Below are 16,727 nucleotides of genomic sequence, written 5' to 3'. Positions count from 1 at the left end.
GCAAGAGAAAGAGTAAAATGTTCTCTTAAAACTATAAATATAAACATGAATATAATTCTCATATTTTTACTCACAACTTACATTCAAACTGACATGAAGGTGAAGACGGTAATCTTGGTAGATACACAATCAAACCTGCGTGGTCCGTTACAAAGCTGCTTCCTGAAAAAAAAAAGAAAAAGTTGTTAAAGAGAGGTAGAATAAGCACGTATTGTGAAACATTTTACAACTTAAAAGGAGATTACTTTGACGGGCGTTACGAAAACACGAGTGTGAAGGCGGCGTGTTATCTTAATCACTTTCACCGGATAAATAAACAAATTTAGGTTTCCTAGTCACCGGAGGTCAAAATTTGAAAGAAGAGATTAAGTACAGAACTAATAAAGAAAAATGTGTTAAATATCATTTGTGCGAGATCGTGCGTATTTGCTTGGTTTCCGCACAAAATCAATCCGCGGAAAGTCTCAAATTCCACATTCAGTATTCCCAACCTAACACACATAACAATTTCCCTCTTCTTACCGCTTAAGTGACATATTGATTTTAGTGCTTTAGGCTTTTAACATATTATTTTTAGAGACGTTCAATATAGTAATAATTATAAATTGGAAACTTACTACTGCAATTTCACCTAAATTGCACTGTTAATTATTGTTTTTAAATATTTGCAAAAATTAAGTAAACTTTACAACTACACTAAAGTTACTGCATTCGTGATGCAAGTAACATTAAGGAAGCCGTGAAAAAATCAACAAGATTCCATAGACTGGGGAGAAAAAAAAGACAGACGTATATCACGGCCTGCTGGAATATAGTAAACACAGAAAACATTTTAAAGCAACAATGTTGAAGATAGATATTTTTGTTTTGCAAATTTGCCGTAATTGAACAGAAACCGAGATGGAGATTTCATTGCAACTAATTAGAAATTCCTCTTTCAGGTATGTAATAAACGATTTTCGCATAACATTATGTACGATACACGAGCGGTATGTTTTCTTTCAATTCTCGGAAATTAAAAAAGCTCAACTACGTTTCGCTTTTTCAGACTTTTCCTCGAACATGAAAACTTCAACGTACCGCTCTTATAACGCAATTACTATTCTAGACAGCCATTCCTAACAGCAGATTTTAAACGCTAGGCAAGAGTGTTAAAAATGGACAGTTAAGGCTGGTACACAATAAATCGGGAACGAGAACGAGAACGGAAAAATTGTTAAATTACATATTTTTAAACGTAAACATTCACAATTAACGAGAAGCTTACCGGAACTCGGGAACGTGAAGGTTGGCGAACTTTTAAATTTCCCGTTCTCGTTTTCGATCACAGCCTCCTAGATTCATTCTGTTGCCATCAAAAGGCTATTTGGTCGCTGTATATTTTGTAGCAAGAAGGCCGTGACAATTTCTGATTCATTCATTGCTTGTAAGTAACCCAGAAATTCAGTAGCGTCATTTTCAATATTTATATTACATTTATACAGGGCTTTCATTTCAAAATTTTCCAGTCTAAATAACTAATTATTTAAATTGAATTCAATTTAGACAAACAAAAAAAAAAAAACACGTCAATTTAGATATTGAGGGGGAAGTCTGAAACCAGGCTTAATTGCATTTTAGATTTCACCCCCCATCCTCACTACTTTGAAATTTAAAATGGCACACCTGTATTTTTATACTTAAGGGAAGACAATAGTATTTTTTGGTGAAAAAGGAGTAAATTTTAAAAAAAAAATTTTTTTTCCTTAAAATACTCTGTGATATGTGTAGAATACATTGTATAACATTTTGTGGGTATTTGTGCCCTTATCGGAAGTTGAGACGGCATTTTTAAACTGCGCTCAGGATTTTAAAATCACACCGCCCTTTGATTGTTGTTTCCAGAACTTCAGTTTTTTTTTTTTCATAACCAAATTTTTCTTTAAAATACTCTGTAATGTTTGTGGAATACATTGTATAACATTTTGTGGGTATCTGTGTCCTTATTGAATGTTGAGACGCCATTTTTAAAGTTCCTGAGCTCTGGATTATTAAATCACACCCCCTTTGATTGCTGTTTCTGAAACTTTATTCTTTTACTACATTGCCAGACAAAAAATCGATATAATTTCTGAACTATTAAAGATATATGCATGAAATTTAGAATGCACATTCTCTAGACTACTAGGTAACTTTTCTCTGTAACAGAATTTTCCTAATTGATTTCATTTTAAAAATAAATCTGTCTGTTTGCAAGAAAGAAAATAAAAAGTGTTATTAAAGTTTAATTGTTTATTTTACAAATGTAGGGACCAATATCAAAATTCTGTTACAGACAATTTGTAGAACATGCTTTTACAAATAAATTGTAACAAACTGTTTGAATTTATCTTCAAAAATGGCTAAGATATATCGATTTTAGTAAAATCCTGCATTGGGTATATATTTTTTTTCAAATCTGGCTCCCAAATAATTTTTTTCAAAATATTTTTATTTCGTTGAGTTGCTATAGCCATGAGCTCTCTACATACAAAAAATTAATATTTTACACCAAATAGGAAAGAAGTTTTAAAAAGTACCGTCCTCTCCCCTTAAATATGAAAGAGCATTCAATTGTTTATACATTTGTTTTCGCATTTTTTGTTTTTTATCGTCGCCTGGCAACCTGGATTGTTGTTATTGTTGATTAGAGCTGCAGAGAATAGAGGTACAAAATCTTTTTTAGCATTTCATGTAATAACTGTATTTGTGTATTAAATTATTTTAAAATGGTGTATACTCTTCGAGATAGAACATAAATCAGACAAGAGCCTCGCATCAAATGTTTGTTCACCTCAATATTTTTCTTATCTGGAATTCAGTACAGATTCGTCATTATCAGGGAAAGGGATTTGGAGTATTATAAAGAATGGTGAAACGTAGTATAGATATTTGTAGCTCAGTGACTGTCAAGCGAGCTGCGTCACAGAGCATGGACAAGTACAGTCCACTTCATACAAACTTACACGCAACGTGCTGTAAACGTATTGCAGAATAAACAAATGTTATAGTTTAATGATATATAGTGGCCTACATAATATACATAATCTGCATTTCATTTTGAACTACATGTGTTTTTCTTGGCAACGCATAAGACACCAATAAACAACATTACAAATATACATAATTAAATATCAATCTCTGCGTCCTCGCGTGTCAGTGGAAACATTGATGGCTGATAGACAGTTGTCTTCTGTATGGAACTCGCCTCTGAATATGTATGTTTTTTTCTGTCAGGAGCGTGTTAAATTAAAACCTTTATTTACAATATTATGAAATATGATAATATGTATATAACGTATACTACAGAATTTACAATATATACAATATACTACAATGTTTACAACATAGCCTAATGCAGTATCATTAAAAGTTGAACAAAATATAGAACCAAACGAAATGGCATTTTCAATTAATGCTGTGTTTTGTTGATGAAACAATTATTCCTACTGTGCCTTGTTATAATCAATTGTAAATATCATGTTGAATGACGTCATTGGGACACGTCTTTGTTAGTAGGCTACATCTGAAATCCGACTAAGAATATCGTATCCATCATTTTTAATCAAACCTTGTTCATTTTTTTACCAACACGGTTTCCTACTTCACCTTCTACTGCACTCAGTTTATTTACAATAGTCCTCATAATATTTATTTGCTCAACTAGTTCTACTCCTGACTTTCCTAATCGAATAATGGCATCCGGTAAATATAAAAAAAATTACTTAATATCCACGACTTCTTTCTCGATTGTTCTATCCTTTAGCAGTTCCTGGCGTATTTGAATCGCAGCCGCGTCATCGGGATTGAAAGACTGGACCACTTTCTTCACAGATTGGAGGTGATGTGCGTAATAATTGCAAGCTTCTAACCATGACCCCCAGCGCTTAAGAACTGGAACTGGGGGGAGCGACAATTTAGGGAATTGTTTCCTGAATTTTGATACTCGATCTGGAGTTTTTACAAATATAGACTAGTCTTTCAATTCTGTATTGTTAGTTGGTTTCACTTTCGGCATTGTACCTGCACTTCATACTCTGAACTGCAAACCTGCATGTTGAAGTTCTTATGCGACAACTGTCCCGTTCACCTGTTGTTGACGTGCAGAGAGCTGCGAGTATGTCATGGAGGGGAGGACTTGGTATAAAGGGTTGTAAACAAATGACTGTGTAGATGCCAATACTAGCTTTTACTGCTCCAAATTCCGTTCCCTAGTCATTATCAATACAGGAAGTTGCTCAAAAAGTCGCTAATTCCGTATTTAATCAACGGACAATAAAAAAAAAATAGCAGCAAAAATAGTTAAAAGTCGCCAGATTTAGCGGCTTAGTCGTTAAATTGGTAACACTGCCTTTAAGTACACATATTCTTAGATGAAGACATGCCAGTGACAATAGTGAGCACCTGTTGCTTGTTTCAACGTTTTATTTCCGGCCACGGCTCTCGTGTCGTGCGACAGCACGAGTCTCGCTACGGTGTGGCACGAGAAAGGCCCCTTTTCTTAAAGGAGCGTTTGTTCCATTTCTGTTGGGCGTACGAGCCTTGTGTTGCCACAGTGACGCTTGCCGGTCGATAGAGGCTAACGTGACGTCATGGGAGCCCCATTCACCCAGCCCCGACTTCCAGGGGATCACGTCTGTCAGTCAGTCTGTCGTTATCGCCCGTGAACTGCCCATTAAGGCTCGGGTGAGTCACACCTACTAGCACTTTCCTGCCCACTTCCGCCTTGTAGTGACTACTAAACAGAACATCATCGACGTAACCTAGCAACGAGGAAAAGTGACGTATTTTTTTCAAGTTCAACATAGGCTTCTCGAGTAACTTACTTTAAGGAACAATGATACGTGGTGTGATCAAATTAAACCCGTTCCAGCCTACTTATAAATTTATTTAAGACTAGCCGTACCCGTGCGCTCCGCTGCACCCGTTAGAAATAAATATAAAGTAATTACATAATTAAAATAGGACGTTTGCTCCAGGGAACATTCGTGTTTGATAGAAGGATAAATAGTTTAATATGTTACTTAATTTAAATTGTATTTAAATAATTAAAATGCGATCATTTTGGTCCCGAGACCACTCATTTGGTGCAATGACAATTCCTTTAACATGTTTCTTAATTTTTATTACATGCAACCATAGTTTAATTAACATTGACATCATTTAGACTTAATGTGAATACTTTATTTTACTTGCTATATGTTTCCATTGAATTGTGGTAATAACTTAATTTTAACCCTTGTTTTCTACGTATTCAGTAAATGGCGCTTGGCCCACTATGGTTCTGAACCCTTCAAATAACTTAAATAACTTAAATTATATTATATTATATAAAATGTGTTGATAACGGATATAACTTACATAAACATTATTTTAAGAAATACAGGAAACGAATATACAGAATAGCCTATCAAGTTTTCTGTGCATAAGAAGCTATTTTAATCTTACCTGTCCTCGATTCACTCAGAAGTTACTGTAATAACATTATAGCATTATGTCCATCTAGAGAAACTACACTTTCCAATGGTGAATTAATAATTAATTATACAAATCGGTTAATTTAGCTTCCGATATTACTTCATACAAACACAGAAACATTCTCTGTAGGCTATGTTTCATAACTTTCGATTGTTGTTGTCCAAGGCCCCTTATAGTCGAAGTCATTTGTTTTTTAATTCATTACACGGCCTTAGATGGCAGTTATTTTAATTTTAAAACTCATTTATCTCATTAAATATCAGTCCTATCAAAATTTTTCAGAGAATAAAACTTATCGGAAATGATAAAGAAACTTTTCTTATGTAACATTTTTCACAAAAATAAATAATAAGCGAGATATTTCGATTTATTTAATTCAGGCCCCCTTATAACCCCCTTTTTAAATAACGTACTTTGAATGCCCTATAGCCTAAAATCTAAGTTACAACGAACTTAATTTATATTCTAATTTTCATCGAAATCCGTTCAGCCATTGTCGCGTGAAAAGGTAACAAACATCCAGACAGACAGACAGACAAAAATTTCAAAAAAGCTATTTTCGGTTTCAGGGTGGTTAATTATATATGTTAGGACAAATTATTTTTGGAAAATCGAAAATTACCAGAAAAATTTCGGCTACAGATTTATTATTAGTATAGATGTACAGATGAACCGTAAGTAATGCCATCAATTTCAGAGGGTTATTCTTTGAGATATTTCAAACAAAATGTTTAATACAATTTTGCTCCTTTCGCTTCCTTTTCGAGATAAAAATAATTTCATCATGACAATACCGCAGCACATCGGTCGCTCTTGGTGAGCGAATTCCTCGCACAACACAAAATACCACAGCCACCATGTTCTCCGGATCTTGCTCCAGCAGATTTCTACTTATTTCCAAAGGTCAAATTCCTACTCAAGGGAAGACGGTTTACATCAGCCGAAGAGGTGAAAATTCATGCGACAAGCGCTCTTCGGGAAGTGACCAAAGATGGGCTGCAGGAATGTTTCGAGAAGTGGTATGGACGCTGGCAGAAGTGTGTCACTGCCTAGAGGGCGTACTTTGAAGGCGGTGTTGTGTAAATGGTTATATGCCATCTGCAACAAAGGTACTATCTACATTATGTTCGCACTGAGTCTATACGCCTGGAGAGTAGGTCACATACCACACGAATGAGACAGAGAAGTTGCCTATAGAGCATGGCGTTGCCACCCGAAGTTCCGGTACTTCCTGACTCTACTAGTGTGTATATCTTACCGTTGTCTATTATTTGATATCTTACTCTGCTTCAAACTTTTTTACCCTTCACTAATCCTCACAGTACATAATTCAGTAGCCAGTTTCTTCTTGGCCCAGCCTATTTCTTTGTGCGAGATCGTGCGTATTTGCTTGGTTTCCGCACAAAACCAATCCGCGGAAAGTCTAACATTCCACATTCAGTATTCCCAACCTAACACACATAACAATTTCCCTCTTCTTACCGCTTAAGTGACATATTGATTTTACTGCTTTAGGCTTTTAACATATTATTTTTAGAGACGTTCAATATAGTAATAATTATAAATTGGAAACTTACCACTGCAATTTCACCTAAATTGCACTGTTAATTATTGTTCTTCAATATTTGCAAAAATTAAGTAAACTCTACAACTCCACTAAAGTTACTGCATTCGTGACGCAAGTAACATTAAGGAAGCCGTGAAAATATCAACAACATTCCAGACTCATCATAGACTGGGGGGAAAAAAAGACAGACGTATATCACGGCCTGCTGAAGTAATAGTAAACACAGAAAACATTTTAAAGCAACAATGTTGAAGATAGATATTTTTGTTTTGCAAATTTGCCGTCATTGAACAAAAACCAAGATGGAGATTTCATTGCAACTAATTAGAAATTCCTCTTTCAGGTATGTAATAAACGATCTTCGCACAAAATAATGTACGATATACGAGCGGTATGTTTTCTTTCAATTTTCGGAAATTAAAAAAGCTCAACTACATTTCGCTTTTACAAACTTTTCCTCGAACATGAAAACTTCAACATACCGCTCTTGTAACGCATATTACTATTTTCTCTTTCTGGTCAATTTCAGCATTACTCTTTATTCACTCACACTTTCTAATACAGCTTCATTTCGTATTCTGTCTGTCCATTTCACACCCTCAATTCTTCTCCATATCCACATTTCAAATGCTTCTAATCGTTTCTCTTCACATCGTCATAATGTTCATGTTTCTGCCCCATACAATGCCACACTCCACACAAAGCACTTCGCTAGTCTCTTCCTTAGTTATTTTTCCTGAGGTCCGCAAAAAATGCTTCTTTTTCTATTAAAAGCTTCCTTTGCCATTGCTATCCTCCTCTTGACTTCCTGGCAGCAACTCATGTTACTGCTTATAGTACACCCCAAGTATTTGAAGCTGTCCATTTGCTCTACTACTTCCGATTGAAGTTCTGGCTGATATGTACATCTATTATCAGGCAGTACATTTCACTTGACAATTGTTTGTATGCATCTGGAATCTGATTAGTGTAATAGGCTTATGTATGCAATAGAGAGGGAAAGGAACTGGCCACCCTACTCCATTATCTCCTGGCCTAGTTGCCTCATGAGTGGTACTTTGTTGGTATCACTTGTGAGGTTCAGACTTGTCTTCGGACAGTTGGCTAAACAACTTGCTCTACTGCCTCATTTCCAATTCGCACATTTATCTTCTTTATTTTTTTCTCTAGTAGATTTTTTCTCTTTACAGTCCACTGAAAATTAACAAGAGAGGAAAGTAGGGCAATTTCTGATTTTCTGCAACGTTTCTTTTATTATGATCTTCCATAGCTTTTTCCTGTGCACATTATCGAAGACTCTGTCATAGTCTATAAACACAATATATGTTTTGAGATTAAGTTTTATGCTTTTCTTCTATCAATATTCTTAATGCAAAAATGTTCTCGGAGCATGACTTCCTTCTCTAAACTCTGTTTGTTCTTCTAGGATTTACGTATTAGTTATACAGGGACATCATTTTATTTTTACTAACATTTTTAATATTAACCTGGCTATACCTTTAGAGAACCGGAAACACAGATTGCTATCCCCTTCCACGACTGTAGTTCGATAATACTGGCGTAAAACACAAACAAATCACTTTACTAGGTGTAGGAAGGAAGAAAAGTAGTTCATCCATTTACGTAAACTAGGAAATATCGCGATTTTGAGTTCGATAATTTTCATTAGGTTTTTGTTTAATCAAAATGCAGTACTGTATTAAGAATAAGTGTTTTTACTCACGAACTGAGTTATCCATGCGAACGTATTCATTATGCAGTGTAGGCTATATTATACTGTCTACAGCACATTAGCGTACAATATAGAGAATGAAGTTAAATTGAAAAATAATCATAATATGGATATTTAAACACATTTTTGAAAATGGTGACCGTTCATTTCGATACAGGCTTCAGTTCTTTTGTTCATATTATCGCACTATAGACTATTGCATCTAATTCCAATTGCGAGTTTCGTCCTTCGTACTAGTAACTCATGTTGAAATAATTTTGTACCTACTCTATAAAAGAGTACCTTACATACTGTAAATTCAATCTTCACTTCTGCCAGATCCGCACAGATAAAATTATTTAGACATGCTATCTGCTGTCCTTCCAAGTGGTTATATCGCAGGATAGTAGAAAGGGGGAAAATCACGTGACAGTTAATTACTCAGCAAGGCCCTTTTATTTAAGTTATTTTAAACAATTGTATAATATTAAGTAGATGTCCAATTCCTAACAGAAATTGTTTTCAGAAAAGATCTAAGACAGCCCAGCCACTAGCCCTTACAGAGGGGCGAGCAGAAACAAGTGGGGGAAATCGGGATGCGACGTAGGCAAACGGACGACAGTACCTGTGCGAAAGTATGATTCAATATTGAAAGCTCATTCGTCACTGGAAAACGCGAACATATTTCTGAAACATACAATACTCACTAATTCACTGCGGTCTTGGTTCAGTGTGCAGGACAGTTGGAACTTCATTAGTAAAAGGGGTGGGAGTGAAGTACATTAAAAAAACTCAGGTACAATAAAATTGAAGTAAAAATAAAATGATGTCCCTGTACTATGTATATTAAGAAGTGAAAGTACTATTTTGGGCACAGATTCAAAGAACGCTGACCGGAACGCACTGGAAAATGAAGGCAGTCTTTACCTTAAAACAGGCGTCTGTTATTTTGCATGGTGTTCTTCACAATTGGAACAAAGAGGCCATTAAGAGGGCATTAATAAATCACTAGGGGGAGGACTGGGTTCCACGAGAGCCCATTGAAAGGGAAGACAAGTTGTATAGCGTGGTTGCATATCCACTCCAATCCCTGGCAGCGGAGAAAATCGATCTGAGGTCACTGGGTTATTATGTCTTCACCAGGGAGCTACTCCCAACCCAAGATACGACCGTCGAGAGAGAGAAAGAACTACTTCAGGATATTCAGTTACTAATAGAGACTGCGGTACATTTCTTAAAATTTCCAAGGGAATAACGAAATGTATTTTACACGCATTGTCTATGAAAATATAGGCCTAGCTACATAAAATATTAACTGAACTTTATATAAATAATGCTATTTACTTACTTCCTGGCTTTTAAGGAACCCGGAGTTTCATTGCCGCCCTCACATAAGCCCGCCATTGGTCCCTATCCTAAGCAAGATTAATCCAGTCTCTATCATCATATCCCACCTCCCTCACATACATTTTAATAGTATCCTCCCATCTACGTCTCGGCCTCCCCAAAGGTCTTTTACCCTCCTACCTCCCAACTAACACTCTATATGCATTTCTGGATTCGCCCATACGTGCTACAAACCCTGTCCATCTCAAACGTCTGGATTTAATGTTCCTAATTATGTCAGGTGAAGGATACAATGCGTGCAGCTCTGCGTTGTGGAACTTTCTCCATTCTCCTGTAACGTCATCCCTTTTAGCCCCAAATATTTTCCTAAGAACCTTATTCTCAAAAACCCTCAATCTCTGTTCCTCTGTCAAAGTGAGAGTCCAAGTTTCACAGCCATACAGAACACCCGGTAATATAACTGTTTTATAAATTCTAACTTTCAGGTTTTTTGACAGCAGACTGGGTGATAAAAGCTTCTCACCCGAATAATAACACGCATTTCCCACATTTATTCTATGTTTAATTTCCTCCCGAGTATCATTTATATTTGTTACTGTTGCTCCCAGGTATGTCAATTTTTCCACCTCTTTAAAAGATAAATTTGGAATTTTTATATTTTCATTTCGTGCAATATTCTGGTCACGAGACATAATCATATACGAGGCGCATCCAGAAAGTAAGTTTCCCGATTTTTTCCCCTTGAAAGTAAACGTAATTAGCCGTGTCAATTGTGCATGCGTAACAGATCTATGACGTATCAATCTTATGCCAGCCGGATAGGTCCCGCCTGGTGCCAGTAGCGTGGCAGCAGTGGTCCGAAATGGAAGCTCTTATTCCTTCTCCCGCCGCCTGCGAGGTTCGGTCGGTGATAAAGTTCTTTAATGCACAAAGCACTGCGCCAATTGAAATTCATCGGAAGCTCTGTCAGGTCTATGGGCCGAACATCATGAGTAAGCAGATGGTGCGTCGCTGGTGTAGGCAGTTTTCCGAAGGTCGTCAAAGTGTCCATGATGAAGAGCGCAGTGGGCGACCGTCCCTCATCAATGATGATCGTGTTGAGCTGGTGCGGCAGTGCATCATGGAGAACCGTCGCTTCACGATTACGGAACTGAGCAGCCATTTTCCGCAGATATCGCGATCCTTGTTGCATGAGATTATCACTAAGCACCTGCTGTTCAAAAAAGTGTGTGCCAGGTGGGTGCCGAAAAACCTGACACCCGAACACAAAATGCAACGTTTAGGAGCAGCACTGACATTTCTGAACGGTATCACGATGACGGCGACGAGTTCCTCGACAGGATCGACACGGCCGAAGAGACTTGGATTTCGCACTTCACCCCGGAAACCAAGCAGCAGTCAATGCATTGGCGGCATAGTGGATCTCCGGTCAGGACGAAATTCAAACATACGCTGCCGGTACGGAAAGTGCTGTGCACGGTGTTCTTGGACAAGAAGAGCATTCTGCTCATTGACTTCCTTCCAAGAGGTGAAACAGTGAACGCTGACCGTTACTGTGAAACACTGCAAAAATTGCGACGTGCCATTCAAAACAAGAGGCGTGGAATGCTTACTGCAGGTGTTGTGCTCCTCCATGACAATGCTCGTCCACATACGGCTCGGCGCACAGCAGCTGTTTTGACGGAATATGGCTGGGAGTTGTTTGATCATCCACCCTACAGTCCTGATCTTGCTCCCAGCGATTTTCACGTTTTCTTGCACCTCAAGAAATTCCCGTCCTCCGGTGAGCGTTTTGGCAACGACGAAGAGCTGAAGACGTCTGTCACACGCTGGTTCCATTCACAGGCGGCAGAGGTCTACGACAGAGGGATACAAAAGTTGATCCCACGATACGACAAGTGTCTCAATTCTGATGGTGACTATGTTGAAAAATAGCTGAAACATTGCTGTACCTGTTGCCAATAAATATTTTCCTGAAAGTGTGTGTTCTTCTTTTTTTTTAATAGGGAAACTTACTTTCTGGATGCGCCTCGTGAAATGTGTCAGTAATTTCTGCCGGACTGTATTTGATATAAGTACTGTTGCATCAAGAAGAAAATTTCACTTTTCATCTAGTTGTAATTTAATTTAATCTTTTTTCTGACACTGATCGCACATTCTCAATAATTTGAATCTGATCTACGGCACGGAAAGCCGATCAGTCAACAGTTGCAGAAATAAAATAAGATTACATACGTAGTTACAGACGTCTAAAAAACAACAAAAATGTAGCATGTTGAACTATATGAATAGTAGAAAAATACATTCCTGTCTGAAGGTTTAACTCGTACGAATGGCACAAGAAATCCGATCTCTTGTTTAGGGTATTTAATTTAATATGGCGGATTAAAGAGAGCACTAAAGAGATTTTCGTCGTCGTCGTCTCTTTGACCGGCAGCTGCAGATTGACTAATGACAACGCGTCACGTACAAACTTGTTCAATTGCAAGTACATTATTGGGGCTATAAATCTGCTACGCTTTGACGGCCTGGAAACTACATGCAAATCACTGCAGATGGCAGCTTGGAGTGACACACTGCGTTAATGAGGTTTAAGTGTAATATTTCAAGCAGCTGATCGAAACCGATGGCTGTGAATAGAACCATGTATTTGACGGAGTGCATAACTTGAGCAACATGCTTTCCAACATAAATGCCATGGCATTTTTGTGATATTCGTTCACTAGACTATACTGGATTTATGGTCTTACTAATAAAAACTCTATATACAGACGTTTATCTGTCTTATACTTATACAATGAGTAGCTCGTTTATACGCCGTGTGTAAATTCCTTACTAATAATCACTACATACGTCGTGTATAACAGTATGACTGTTACACAGCTACGTCATAGTTTCGTCATTACTTCGTTACGAAAGGTAATAGAATATCTGAGGTTCTTTATTGCATCCGGTAGAGCGCACTAGTGTGGCGTGTTAAATATCGATAGTACAACTGGCTCTAATCGATTACCACACTACATTTTGGTCAAAGAGTACAAGCTACAGCAATATTATTCTAATAATTCTATGATCTTTGGTTTGTTCTTCTATGGTTACAAGGTAACCATCATCATAAAATGACAGTCGATACGAACAGCTGTTAGAGGGACGGCCATTTTTTCGCTATATACAACGCTTAAACAAGGGGTTTCGCGTATACAACTACTGCAAAGCAATTCCCATTGTATAGTTACAGCCTGTTTATACGTCCATAGCTTATTCACGGTTTATTAGTAACGTTTTCTGTCTCAACTCTGCATAAGTCTCGTATAAAAACTATACACGGTTTATTAGTAAGACTGTTAATATACAAGCTGAAAGAAACTCTATTACAGAAATTCATAGTGGTAATAGCTCAAGTAAATGTGAACAAGTTTTGTTAAATATGTTTTTTGATATGTCCAATAGCTTTGAGAATACGAAATGTAACGTGTTGCAACGCTGCAAAGAGTAGCAGTGCTTTCTTAAGGTCATTGGTCCGCAGTGGGGGTGAGCCATTCCGCAAGACTTGAGAGAGGAGAATGTAAACAAAAACGTCTCATCAGACACGTTTCGATCAAATTACTGTAGATGAAAAAAGTGAAGTATTCAATTAATTACTTCGGAAAACGTATTATGTGTCTTTCAAGTATTAAATTTTATTACCTTGTTATACGTTTTCCGAAGTGATATAGTGTTAAAAGTTGTGTAATCAAGATGTATCAATTAATTAATTACAGAAATTGTTTGGTTTTTAATATTCTTTATTACGTTAACTCTAAATTTAATATCATGGAACTTATTTAACATATACAGGGTGATTCAGACCACCCGTAACAGTAATTTATTTCGGAAACTAGTGCATGAACATTATCGAGACAAAAATATTTATAAATAAACCACATGTGAACTTTCACTTGAGCTTGATTTCATCAATCAGCTCTAACAGGAAGTAGGGTCAGTGGCGTATCACTTTAAAATTTCAAATTGGAATCGGGGTACCATTTGATATAGCTCTTCAAAACAAACAACTTTCATAGGAAACGTTTTAATCAATTCCTACTCTTTCAATGAGAAAACGTACGAAAAGGCAATGTCATCAATATTGAGAAATGTTACAAGACGAAACTGTAAACAAAACAATTATTAATGTTGCCATGTTACTGAAAGGCTTGACAATTCCATTAATTTTTTATAAATTTTCAAACTATCTGCCGTTCTGAGCAGCACACACCTGTACTCTTCTTCTAACATTGTCAGTGACTCCTAATACATCGGCGTTGTCAAGTGACTGGCAGAGTAGGAATTAATAACGTTTCCTATGAAAGTTGTTTGTTTTGAAAAGACGTACTTCCTGTCAGAGCTGATTGATGAAATTAAGTTCTAGTGAAAGTTCACAAGTGGTTTAGTTATAAATATTTTTGTCTCGGAAAATTTTCATGCACTAGTTTCCGAAATAAATGACATACAGGTGATCGAATCACCCATTTCCTTTTCGTACGTTTTCTCATTAAAAGAGTAGGAATTAATAAACACGTTTCCTATGAAAGTTGTTTGTTTTGAAGAGCTCTATCAAATGGTACCTTATTTGACCCCGATTCCCATTTGAAATGTTAAAGTGATACGCCACTGACCCTATTTCCTGTTAGAGCTGATTGATGGAATCAAGCTCAAGTGAAAGTTCACTTGTGGTTTAGTTATAAATATTTTTGTCTCGAAAATTTTCATGCACTAGTTTCCGAAATAAATTACTGTTACGGGTGGTCTGAATCACCCTGTATAGTATCTATTCATTTTTTATTTCTTTCCTTTTTACGTAATTACAAAATAGTAAAGAATGTACATTCTCATAAAACAAAACTATCTCCATTAAGTATTCGTTTACATTTGATGCATACTCAAAATAACATTACGGTATTACGAATACACATTCTGTAACTCAATCTCCATTTAAGTTGTTATTTTTTAAAGAAATAAAAAATAAATTAATTTGAGTTTACAGTAACGCAGTGGTTCCCAGCCGGTGTCGCAAGTCTATTTACAACGAAGTCTTTGATATGGTACATTTTATTTTGAGACAGACTTTACCAATGGAACGTGAACACTGTAATAAAGCTCAGTTTAATTTTTCTGCCTGGCGATAATTCGAATGAAAGTGAACGCCTGCAACAATGCCTAGTAATTCGTTTACTCTTCCCACTTGGTAATAAACAGAGTTTAGAATCGTCAGAACGTATTGGTCAGTTTCAGTATATACAGGGACATCATTTTATTTTTCCTTCAATTTTTATTGTACCTGAGTTTTTGAATGTACTTCACTCCCACCCCTTCTACTAATGAAGTTTCAACTGTTCTCCAGACAGAATCAAGGCCGTATATAGTAAACAGCACTGAGTTATTGAGTATAGTACGTTCCAGAAATATGTTTGCGTTTTCCAGTGACGAAAGAGCTTTCAATATTGAATCATATTTTCGCACAGGTACTGTCCGTTTGCCTACGTCGCATCCCGATTTCTCCCACCTGCTTCTGCTCGCCCCTCTGTAATAGCTGGGCTGTCTTAGCTCTTTTCTGAAAACATTAATTTTTGTTTGGAATTGGACCTTTACATAATATTATACAGCTGTTTAATTTAACTTAAATAAAAGGGCCTCGTTAAGTAATTAACTGTCACGTGATTTCCCCCCTTTCTACAATCCTGCGGCATAACCACTTGGACGGACAGTAGATAGCATGTCTGAGTAATTTTATATTTTCGGGTACGGCAGAAGTGAAGATTGAATGTACAGTACGTAGAGTAGGTACAGAATTATTTCAACATGAGTTACTAGTACGAAGGACGAAACTGGCAATTGGAATTAGATGCAGTAGTCTATAGTGCGAGAATAGGCACGAAAGAACTGAAGCCTGTATCGAAATGAACGGCCACCATTTTCAAACTTGTGTTTAAATATTCATATTATGATTATTTTTCAATTTAACTTCTTTCTCTATATTGTACGCTAATGTGCTGTAGACAGTATAATATACACTGCATAATGAGTACGTTCGCATGGATAACTCAGTTCGTGAGTAAAAACACTTATTCTTAATACAGTACTGTACTTTGATTAAACAAAAACCTAATGAAAATTATGAAACTCAAAATCGCGATATTTCCTAGTTTACGTAAATGGATGAACTACTTTTCTTCCTTCCTATACCTAGTAGAGTGATTTGTTTGTGTTTTACGCCAGTATCATCGAACTACAGTCGTGGAAGGGGATAGCAAACTGTGTTTGCGGTTCTCTAAAGGTATAGACAGGTTAATATTAAAAATGTTAGTAAAAATAAAATGATGTCCCTGTAGTACGTGTGAGCGGGTGGTAGGGCGACTGTTTTTATCAAAAGTGCTTTATTTATATTTTATTATGGACAAATTTTTAATTCGAAAAGGACAATGTGAATCAAGTTCTGGGTATATGTGACAGCAGTGATAATTAAATAATGTGAGCGAAAATTCCCTTCACAGTTCACAAAAACGCACCGCGTTTCGTAAATATAGTGATGAATACTTGCAATATGGTTTTACATGGCGTGGGGATGAA

The 16,727-nt window shown here is 36.6% G+C and overlaps 1 protein-coding gene across 4 annotated transcripts in view; it reads right to left on the bottom strand.

The window, feature by feature from the left end:
- LOC138713787 (uncharacterized) overlaps nucleotides 1-16,727 on the bottom strand; it is a 246,950-nt gene that overhangs the window by 14,633 nt on the left and 215,590 nt on the right. For all 4 annotated transcript variants that reach the window (XR_011335989.1, XM_069846204.1, XM_069846206.1 and 1 more), the window contains one exon: nucleotides 82-162. The gene's annotated coding sequence lies outside the window, so the exon portion shown is untranslated. The remainder of the gene's footprint in view (nucleotides 1-81; nucleotides 163-16,727) is intronic.

The sequence above is a fragment of the Periplaneta americana genome, chromosome 14 (genome assembly GCF_040183065.1).
Source record: "Periplaneta americana isolate PAMFEO1 chromosome 14, P.americana_PAMFEO1_priV1, whole genome shotgun sequence".
NCBI lineage: Eukaryota > Metazoa > Arthropoda > Insecta > Blattodea > Blattidae > Periplaneta > Periplaneta americana.
Note: the sequence above shows the minus strand (reverse complement) of the source record. Positions and strands in the feature narration are given on the sequence as shown.